The sequence below is a fragment of the Ornithodoros turicata genome, chromosome 6 (assembly GCF_037126465.1).
Source record: "Ornithodoros turicata isolate Travis chromosome 6, ASM3712646v1, whole genome shotgun sequence".
Taxonomy (NCBI): domain Eukaryota; kingdom Metazoa; phylum Arthropoda; class Arachnida; order Ixodida; family Argasidae; genus Ornithodoros; species Ornithodoros turicata.
The window spans coordinates 49235047-49244733 of NC_088206.1; positions in this window are offsets into that span (position 1 = coordinate 49235047).

The window sequence follows — 9687 nt, forward strand, 5'->3', positions numbered from 1 at the left end:
GGACCGCACGAGAGCACACTTGGTTTCTTAGATGAAGGTGCGAAGAATTCAACCGCAAATTTTGCACTGCATCATCAGGTCCCATTGGTCCTTTGAGATGCAGCAGACAGAATTTCGATGAGGCGAGTGTAACGCCGTTGCAGTTCGTTGCTTCGCAGCATATCAATGACAGTACGGCGCAATTATAGGTGAACCGTTCAAAATATGACGAACAACAAGCTCGAAAATCCTTCCGACAACTCCAAACCCAACCCAATGACTTGAGAAAGGCAGGATGAACCGGGAATCACACAAGCTCATCATATGACAGCCAGCTGGCCGGATACGGAACCATACGGAGCACCTTCCCCAAATTGAAAGGCAATCGTAAAACCTACTGCAGGTGTTAAATGCAGGGTATATCTGTCTTTTTGAGACTATGTAACAAAAACATATTAACATATAAATGCCATTTCATGAAGGGAATTGACAGGGTATTGCGTGACCACATGACGCGTTTGAGCCAATTGCCAGTGGCCCTCGTGTCGACGTCATTGTGATGGTCAGCCGGGGTGGATTTTCTATATAAAGTATGTTTTCTCGGTTTGACGCTAGGCGTGCTGCACTCGGATGAAGTCGAATGTGTAAAATTTGAGTTTAGAGAAACCGTGGGGTCTTAATGCATGAATTTTCGCATGGAGAGTCCAAGGTAAATTTACCCAGGTAGCGAAAGCGAGGAAAAAAACCAAATCTGACCCGGCAACACTGTCATCTCCGTGACTCAAGCGATCCTGGGTGTTGGCAGCACAGGTACGGTCGTAAACAAAAAATATTTACGACGCGCGCATGGGTCTTGTATAAACTAATAGTTTATTCATAATTCAAGTATAGGGAAAGCTATCTGTTGCACCACTAGTACACATATACGAAATCATCTATCACATGAGTACGTTTCCGTATCCTGCTCCACTGCGCATGTGTAGCAGTACGCTCGTTTGTCCGTGCATTCTTTTATCCATGCCGTGTACCCGTGCATTCTAATGCGGAGTTCGTACACTTTTGGATTAAACAGGAAGCGACGTTCACATTTCGAAGCTCTAGGCCAAGATTAACACGTGTGAACAGAAGAGTGCTATGCATCCCGTGTTGCTGGCCCCGAGAAAAAAAAAGGTTTCGTCATGGCAAGACCGGCCATGATAGCGTGAGTGTTAGCGAGTCAGCTGTGCACCAACGATGCCATGTTTTTTGCAACGGACCCATTATGACCACTCGTTGAAAAAATACAAACAGCTAATCACTACGTGTACGTGTAGGTCTAGGTTAGGAATGGACATTAAGTGAAACTTCCTGTTTATTTGTGGTTATGACGTACCCTTCGTCAAAACCTGTGATAACTCTATGTGTTTCGAACTCATATGTGTCATTAAACCTGATGTGTTTTATTCTTCTCTGTTCTCGTCTGGTATTGCTGTCCTGGGTGACTAGTATGGTTCGGTAAGGTAAAGGGGAAGGGTATACAACGCAAACGAAGTACGCGAATGCAAACATGCCATGGCTAATGCACTACTTATTATTCATACTGCTGATGTCATATGTGACGTCATTTATTTACAAGAGTAGTAGTCTGCGCAACGGATGGATGGTGCTGACAGTCTCTATCATGGCGCCATCTAAAGACGCAGGGCCCTATGGGAGTTTCGCTACCTGTTTATATATACCTTAGAGAGTCCTTGTTGGGTGCTTTATCGACCGCAAGTACGAAAGAGCTCCCACAACTTCTGGTCAGAGTCCCTTTAAGGGAACTGCATGACCTGCAACCTTTGTTCTGATAAGAATAAATTAAAATGTTAATTGAGTTTCTCTTCACACGAATGGTAATAAGAAATCATGCAGTTATAGAGCAGGGGTGGTGGAACTCGAGAATGCAGGGAGGAAGAGGCTGGGTCGAAAAGATCCCGGGCCGTTGTGTCACGTGGCCGGAAGTGGCCGCACGTTGTCGTCTGCTTTTGCAATCTGTCTGCGTCCGAAAGGAAGCGGGAACAGAATTCTTGAGCACACCGCTTGGGTGGCCAAATATGCCTGGAAACCAATCTGTGCCATTCTTGTAATGTTATACAAATAACAGCTTGTTTCGTCGCCTTCGTGTGTCTGTCGAGGATGATCCATAAGAAGGTGACGCGGTCCTGGAAGTATGGAGGAAATAATACAGAGCCTTCGACAGTGCATCAAAGAACCTCCCGCTGAAGCCTATAGCGTGTAGACCACCTCCACCAGAAAATACAGCGCTTACGAGTTCTGTGTTTGATATATACAAATCACCGCGTATTATAGAAGTATATTATGAACGCGAGGCTGTAATCAACAGGCAACGGGGTCACGTGAAAATCACGATGGGTTTTTGGTCTTTGGCATTCGATATGGTAGCGGAAACAGAAAGAAACTGCTAAGGAATGTTTGTGTAGACCCACTTGAAGGCTTAGTTGGAAATTGTCTTCGTCATCCATATTGCCATTTGCCATTCTGTTTGTTGCAGGTACGAACATCTTAGAACATCTGTGGACGCCAAAGCGTCAAATACAATTTCAAATTGAAGAGCACCTTACTCTTCAGCCATTGCTTCCGAAAAAGTTCGGCAAAATTTAGCAGTATGCTGGGAAACGACAAAGTTATGGTTTAGCAGGGCGGAAAGTCACATACCATACAGGAAACAAGGTTTCATTGTGAAGGCTTTGATCAATGACGGCGTACCTTACTATCTTCTCGTGCGGCCTATGATGCTAGAAATGTGTCCCAACTACACTGGGAGGACGTTACTAGCCTTGAACAAAAACAGCAGTTCAACTCTGTGTAACACAACGATGACGCACCTGTGCTGACGACATTCCAAGGTTGCTTCCAAGAGTGTACGGGATTACCCTTGGGCAAAACGATCAGTTTGAGACAACTTTTACTCTTCTATCGCGAAACGAAGTTTTCGTTGACAAAAGAATTGAGGGGCGTGCTTCAAACGAAAATAACATTCGACCGTCTGACCTGACGTAGGTCTGTTTCCCTACACTGTACCGAGAGTTGACGACATAATTAACGAGCACACAGACAAACGACGCAAAAACATCATGGAAGTGCCCTTGTAAGAAGGGGATCAGAAGTACACTAAATTCTACAAAAAAATGGCGAAACGGGGGGGGGGGGGGGAAACACGGACGACACAGACAACACAGTCGCCTTCTAACAACTGGCTTTACTGGTCATTATTTTTGTAGATTCCAAACAACTCGCTCGCACCAGCGCTCTTCTGAACATTGAATTCTCCACGCCCCTCGACCCCTTTGGGTACTACCGTCTCCCCTTCGGATCGGATACATTCATGTATATAGAAAACACATTTATTTCTTCCTTCCTCCACGTGAACGCACCCCCTAGTGAGCGTTGTAGCGCGGGGAAAGTCCACTGAAAAGCGTTGCAGGAGCAGTCCTCCGTTAAGGTTGGTTGACGTAAAGAAATAGCTGCGTCTCGTGAGGAACACCCGCATTCATAAATCGTCATCAGCTTAACGTTAACGTGTCGAGATCCCATAGCCTTCTCGTTCCACAAGTAAATCACCTGTTGCCTTCAACCACACCAACATGAAAACGACCTTGGTTGACAAACTTGAACGCCATTATTTATTCACAGTTGGCTGCTCACAGGGGACCATACTCGCTCGTTTGTGGAGAGCGGGGCATAACGCGGTATGCGCAGCTAACCTCCTCGATGTCTGCAGCGCTATACTTTGCTCTGTGTAAAAGATTCCACAGTACGTGTTTGTTTTCCTGGCGACACACCCTCTTCCACCGCACGGTTTTGACTTGAGCTTTGAACTTTGTCCTCATGGTACCTAGAGTTCTGTTACCTTACACATTCCGTACTCTGTAAGGGTCCGGTCAATAGGAAGGCGGGGCACTGCTCAGCAAACGACATAGGGGTGGCGTATGATGTCTGCGGAGATCTGGCGCGGCTCAAACTCGTCCCTTTGCATGCAATGCCTAAAAAGGATTGGGTTGTGATGAATAGGGTTGCCACCTTTCGTTGCGGAAAATACCGGCTGAGGGAGAGGAGGTGGAATACAGAGAAAAGGAAAGGATCGCGGGAAAGGGAAAGTGGTGAGGGGTGGATGAGCACACATAGAGACAGAGAGATAATACGAGGAAACATAAGTCCCTGTGTATGGCTGGATCATTGATGTTAGAAATTGCTATAAACAGGCATGAACGGTACACTGGATCGTATTGGAACAACCAAATTGGACTGTTATTTACTTTGAAAAACGCATCGATGCACACAAACCCTTATTTGCAGGAGATCTCACGATGCAGATGAGAGACGAGATCTCCTGCAAAGAAGGGCTTGTGTACATCGATGCGTTTTTCAAAGTAAATAACAGTCCAATCCGGTTGTTCCAATACGATCCAGTGTACCGTTCATGCCTGTTTATAGCAATTTCTAACATCAATGATCCAGGCATACACAGGAACTTATGTTTCCTCATATTATCACTTTGTCTCTATGTGTGCTCATCCACCCCTCACCACTTTCCCTTTCCCGCGATCCTTTCCCTTTCTCTCTATTCCACCTCCTCTCCCTCAGCCGGTATTTTCCACAGCGAAAGGTGGCAACCCTGGTGGTTGTGTCGAGCCAGATAGAACCTAGGCCGTATACAGTCATGGTTGGATACGCCCTAGGTTCTATCTGGCTCGACACAACCATCAATAGCTTTGCACAACCACTGATCTTGTCCCCTCCGAACACAAGACCTAATGAATAACAGTGATGATAATAGTAATGAATAACTAGGAAAACGACTGGTGACTGTGGAGTTGGGTCTGTGCTCCAGATTTATTCAAGCTGCCAGTGGAATGTTGAATGGGAACTCCAGCAAAAGCCCCTGTGAATGGTCTTGAGCCACAAATACGGGCAAAAGGCTGCCGGTATCACCTTCTTACCGGCAACCTGCAGAGCGAGCAAATAACCGACCGTGCCGGTATAATACCGGCCTGATGGCAACCCTAGTTGTGAAGGTTTTCTACACCCAAGGACAGAAAATGGAATGTAGACAAAAATATCTCCACCGCTGACCAGGTCACCTATATCTGCGAGCTCTGAATGCTCATCGAAGAAGAGAGACTGTCATGTACACCTCGCCATTTAAAAAATGTTGCGTTTTCGCGGCATCGAGAACAGGTGATGACAATGATATTGCACAACACGGAGAATGGCTGGTCCGGGATGTGTTTACAGAATGTCTAGCGAAGAGCATAAACAGCGAAAGGAGCTTCGCGGCACAGTTGGCTATGTACAGCTCCCGTCAATAATAACACAGCTTAATAATAACACTGGACAAAATATGGTCTCGTTCTCGAGCGCGATTACAGCAACCCTTGGAGCCATGAGGAAATCTTAATTGAACAAAATTGTTCTGTTAGTTTAACGCAAGGATTTTGTTTGTACAAAATCATGGCGAAACGGGGGGGACGACACAGACAACACAGTCGCCTTCTAACAACTGGCTTTACTCGTCATTATTTTTGTAGATTCTAAACAACTCGCTCGCACCAGCGCTCTTCTGGACATTGAATTCTCCACGCCCCTCGACCCCTTTGGGTACTACCGTCTCCCCTTCAGATCGGTTACATTCATATATATAGAAAACGCATTTATTTCTTCCTTCCTCCACGTGAACGCACCCCGTAGTGAGCGTTGTAGCGTGGGGAAAGTCCACTGAAAAGCGTTGGAGGAGCAGTCCTCCGTTAAGGTTGGTTGACGTAAAGAACTAGCTGTGTCTCGTAAGGAACACCCGCATTCATAAATCTTCATCAGCTTAACGTTATTGGAACAACCGGATTGGATTGTTATTTACTTTGAAAAACGCATCGATGTACACAAACCCTTCTTTGCAGGAGATCTCATCTCTCATCTGCATCGTGAGATCTCCTGCAAAGAAGGGTTTGTGTGCATCGATGCGTTTTTAAAAGTAAATAACAGTCCAATCCGGTTCTCCCTACACGATCCAGTGTACCGTTCATGCCTGTTTATAGCAATTTCTAACTCGTGTGCTCGTTCTCGAGCGCGATCACAGCAACCCTTGGAGCCATGAGGAAATCTTAATTGAACAAAATTGTTCTGTTAGTTTAACGCAAGAATTTTGTTCACTTAACATTGCCCCAGTGCACCCAGGGTGGCTGTATCGTGCTCGGAAATGAGAACGATTTTTTTTTTTTTCAGGGTAAATATTAAGGTTGACGGGAGCTGCGCTTCGTGTATTCCGAACCAGGCTCTATCCACCGTCCGTTGATTTTCCTCGACAATAATCTTTAGCAGTTAATAAAGAGTGCAATGTGTTCACACGTCTATGCCAGAAATGCGTAATCGAGCGGAGAGAGCTCCAGTCCCAACTGACCCGTATCAACAACAAGCCGCTCAGCCTTGCAGCAATCTTGGGTCCTTGTTCTAACCAGACTTGTACGTAACGCGTTACAAGTAATTGCGTTACTTGTAATCAATCAGTTTCTCGAGTAATTTTTCGAGTAATCAATTACATTTTTTTGAACGAGTAATTTTTAAGTAATTCGATTACAATTTTGAGTAATCAACTACCGAGTAATCAATTACTTTTGAAGTAGAGTGTGACTCCGAATAACAATGCTCTGTCACAAATTTCGTGTGTCTTGATTTGGCTATAGTCTACTGTAGTAAGCCGGAAAAAAAATATTATTGCTACGTCTCATGCGCGAGTCCTTCATAGCGCGGGATTCTTTCGCGCTATTGCAGCTGTCCCAATCACTTGGGAGCTTTCTTTTTTCTTCTTCTTCTTTTTTTTTTCGTAGCACACAGGGGCGGAAATTTTTGAATGAATTGAAAGTAAGGCCCCGAGTAGCGCGTATATTTTATACTCGTTACTCAATTACATTTTGAGTCGAGTAATTTGTAACAGTAATCAATTACTTTTGCTAGAAGAGTAACGGTAACGATAATCAATTGCTTTTTCTGGAGTAACGGGCACAAGTCTGGTTCTAACCCTGTGCAGCACCCTCAATGCATGCACTCATTCTATCTGTTCTTGACGTCTACTAGCCAGCTTGAACTCCTGTGACCCAAGAGCTTTTGCTATGAATGCGGAAATGTTATCTTCGCAACATTACATCTCCGGTGGTCGACCGGATGAACTACTATCCCCATCAGTTACGACGCAGGCGCGTGTGTGATATCTCATTTGCTTGTGTCATGGTGCGTCATGTGTGTGTGCGTGTGTATGCCTCATCTTTTTCATCGTCATCCCACTCATATGTTAACCCACATGCACTGAGGTATGGTACCGCAATTGTTGCAGTGAATCACCTCATCCCATCGCCATTCATGTAGTTGTTGTTGTTGTTGTTGTTGGGGGTTTGTGAGATCTGCATGGCAGGTACGATCTTCTTGCTGTTCGCAGTTTAAGCAGTAATGGACTTCGGCAATCGTGATCTGTGTAACGGGCGGGCTTCGTCTTTCTGTCGCGGGTCCGGGCCGGGTCTGGATTCTTTTTTAAAGGTGTGGGCCGAGCCGGGCTGAAAAATGGCGGCCCGTGTCGATCTATGCTCGGAATAATAAAGTCTGCATGTGTCTCTGCGCGTTAGGCCTCTGTGAGAATTGGTGCAACAGACTACGAGTTATAGGACGACTACGTGCATGTGATTGTCTGGGGGCGCGTTGAATCTGTGGGTAAAAGAAAATATGCAGATGGGACTCCCACGCCCAAAACATCGTCATTCATAATTTAATTCTTTTACATAATACTTAAAGCTAACTTCTCAGCGACTGCGTGGGCTTGAAAGGAGGAATTAAAAATAATTAAATAGGAAACTGAGAAAATAAAAAAAGACAGAGCGAGAAGGGGAAATGCAATTGAGGAGCAGAGCAAAAGGTGGTGGAATTTCCTAGCTCCCTTTTCAATGGTCGAACGCACCATAACATAGGAGGTCCTTTTTTTGATCCAACAAGGTGCATTTGAACTTAACAACAACGACAACAATAAACGATTTAAAAGTGATGATGACATCACATGTTTCCCCGTCGTAACCACAGGACTCTACCCCACTTTAAAGAAGTTAATATGGGACGATGAATTAATTGTGAGCGCGAATCGAAAACAGGTCAGCGCCTCCAACACTCTTTGCATTTTTAGGGGATATAACTTACCGCGTGCACTGCAGTATGTGCGCACAAACAAATGCAATTGCACAGCGAGGACGCTCTATAGATAACTGACAAAGGGACAAGGAGAGATTGTAGCTTGTTTTCTTACGAGTAAGAGACGTGTGCATGAGATCCCAGACGGCTCTCACAGTCCAGCTCCTGTGCTTGCCTCCTCTTTTACGCGTTCATGCATATGCTTGTAGTAATAGTAGTACCACGGGAAGGAAAAAAACAAACAAATGAAAAACGCTCACACACACAAACGGTCTGCCTGCGCAATATGGGCGCCCTCAGCCGGAACAGCAACACGAGGAACTGAACTTTGCCTCCTATACACTTTATCTAAATGCCAGGCACTGTCTGCCATTCCTCACGGCTGTACAGCCTGCGTCATTTCTTTCGCAAAAGCAAACGGTTCCAACCGTACATGGAAATGGCATCTCTAAACAAACCGAGTCGGCAAAATGTGTCAAGTGCCAGTCTTCTTAGCTTGCATTGTTAAAATATTTTGAGCCTAGAAAACCTCCTAAAACAAAGCTTCACCGCATGCCGGGCTACTAGCCAACCATCATTCTGTATGCGTCGTCCTGTCCCCTGGTTCTGTGAAGACGCGGGAGGCGTACGCCTTTTTGTGACACTTTCGCCGTCACGTTAACTACCATAAGGTATGTATCGGCATCAAAAAATAGGAAGGCCAACCTGAGGGGCCGGCTTCCTGTAGCATCTCAAACAGACTTCAAACACATTCTGAATACGGAGGTGAATACTGTCATAAGGTGGCGGTGATGATAAGAGCTTAAAAAAAAAGATGTACGTCCCGTGCTGTCCACCGATCAGAAGTGGATCAGAATAATTATTATTCTATGGTTGTGAGCTCAACACAACACGTTTTGATCAGAATCATCACCATCACCATCATCATCGTCGTCGTCGTTCCAAGAGTTATTCACCAATGTAACGGTGCAGGTGATGTGGAGTTGCTGGCCTCACACTAGTGAAACCGAAATCTCCATTTTTGTGTTTCCTTAAAATCAAATTAAATCAAATGGTCGGCCGGAATGGTTGGCGGGAATACTGAGACCAAACTCTAATGTGAACTGTGGGAAAATTATGACCGAAGCCGCATAGCGATACATTATTCACAAACGAGTCAAAGCTGGATGAAGGACAGAGAAGCAACAGTTCCAAAAATGATCAAGCGAATTCTGATTTACAAGGAGCCCAATACATGGACGAAACGCGTATTAAGACAGACGGCACACTCGAAATTCGTAATAGAGCACAGATGAGAAACGCAACTCCGCGCTATATGATGCTACGCATGACCTTATCGTTGAACCAGTACGCCATCCTTCCCCACTTGCATCTCAACACATCTACGTGAACACGAAACCACGGAAAATAAAAGACAGAGGACACCTCCGAAAACGAACAAGGCAGCTGTTATTCTGGAGGACTTGGAGCCTCTTCACCAACTTCTGCATGTGCGACGAGAAA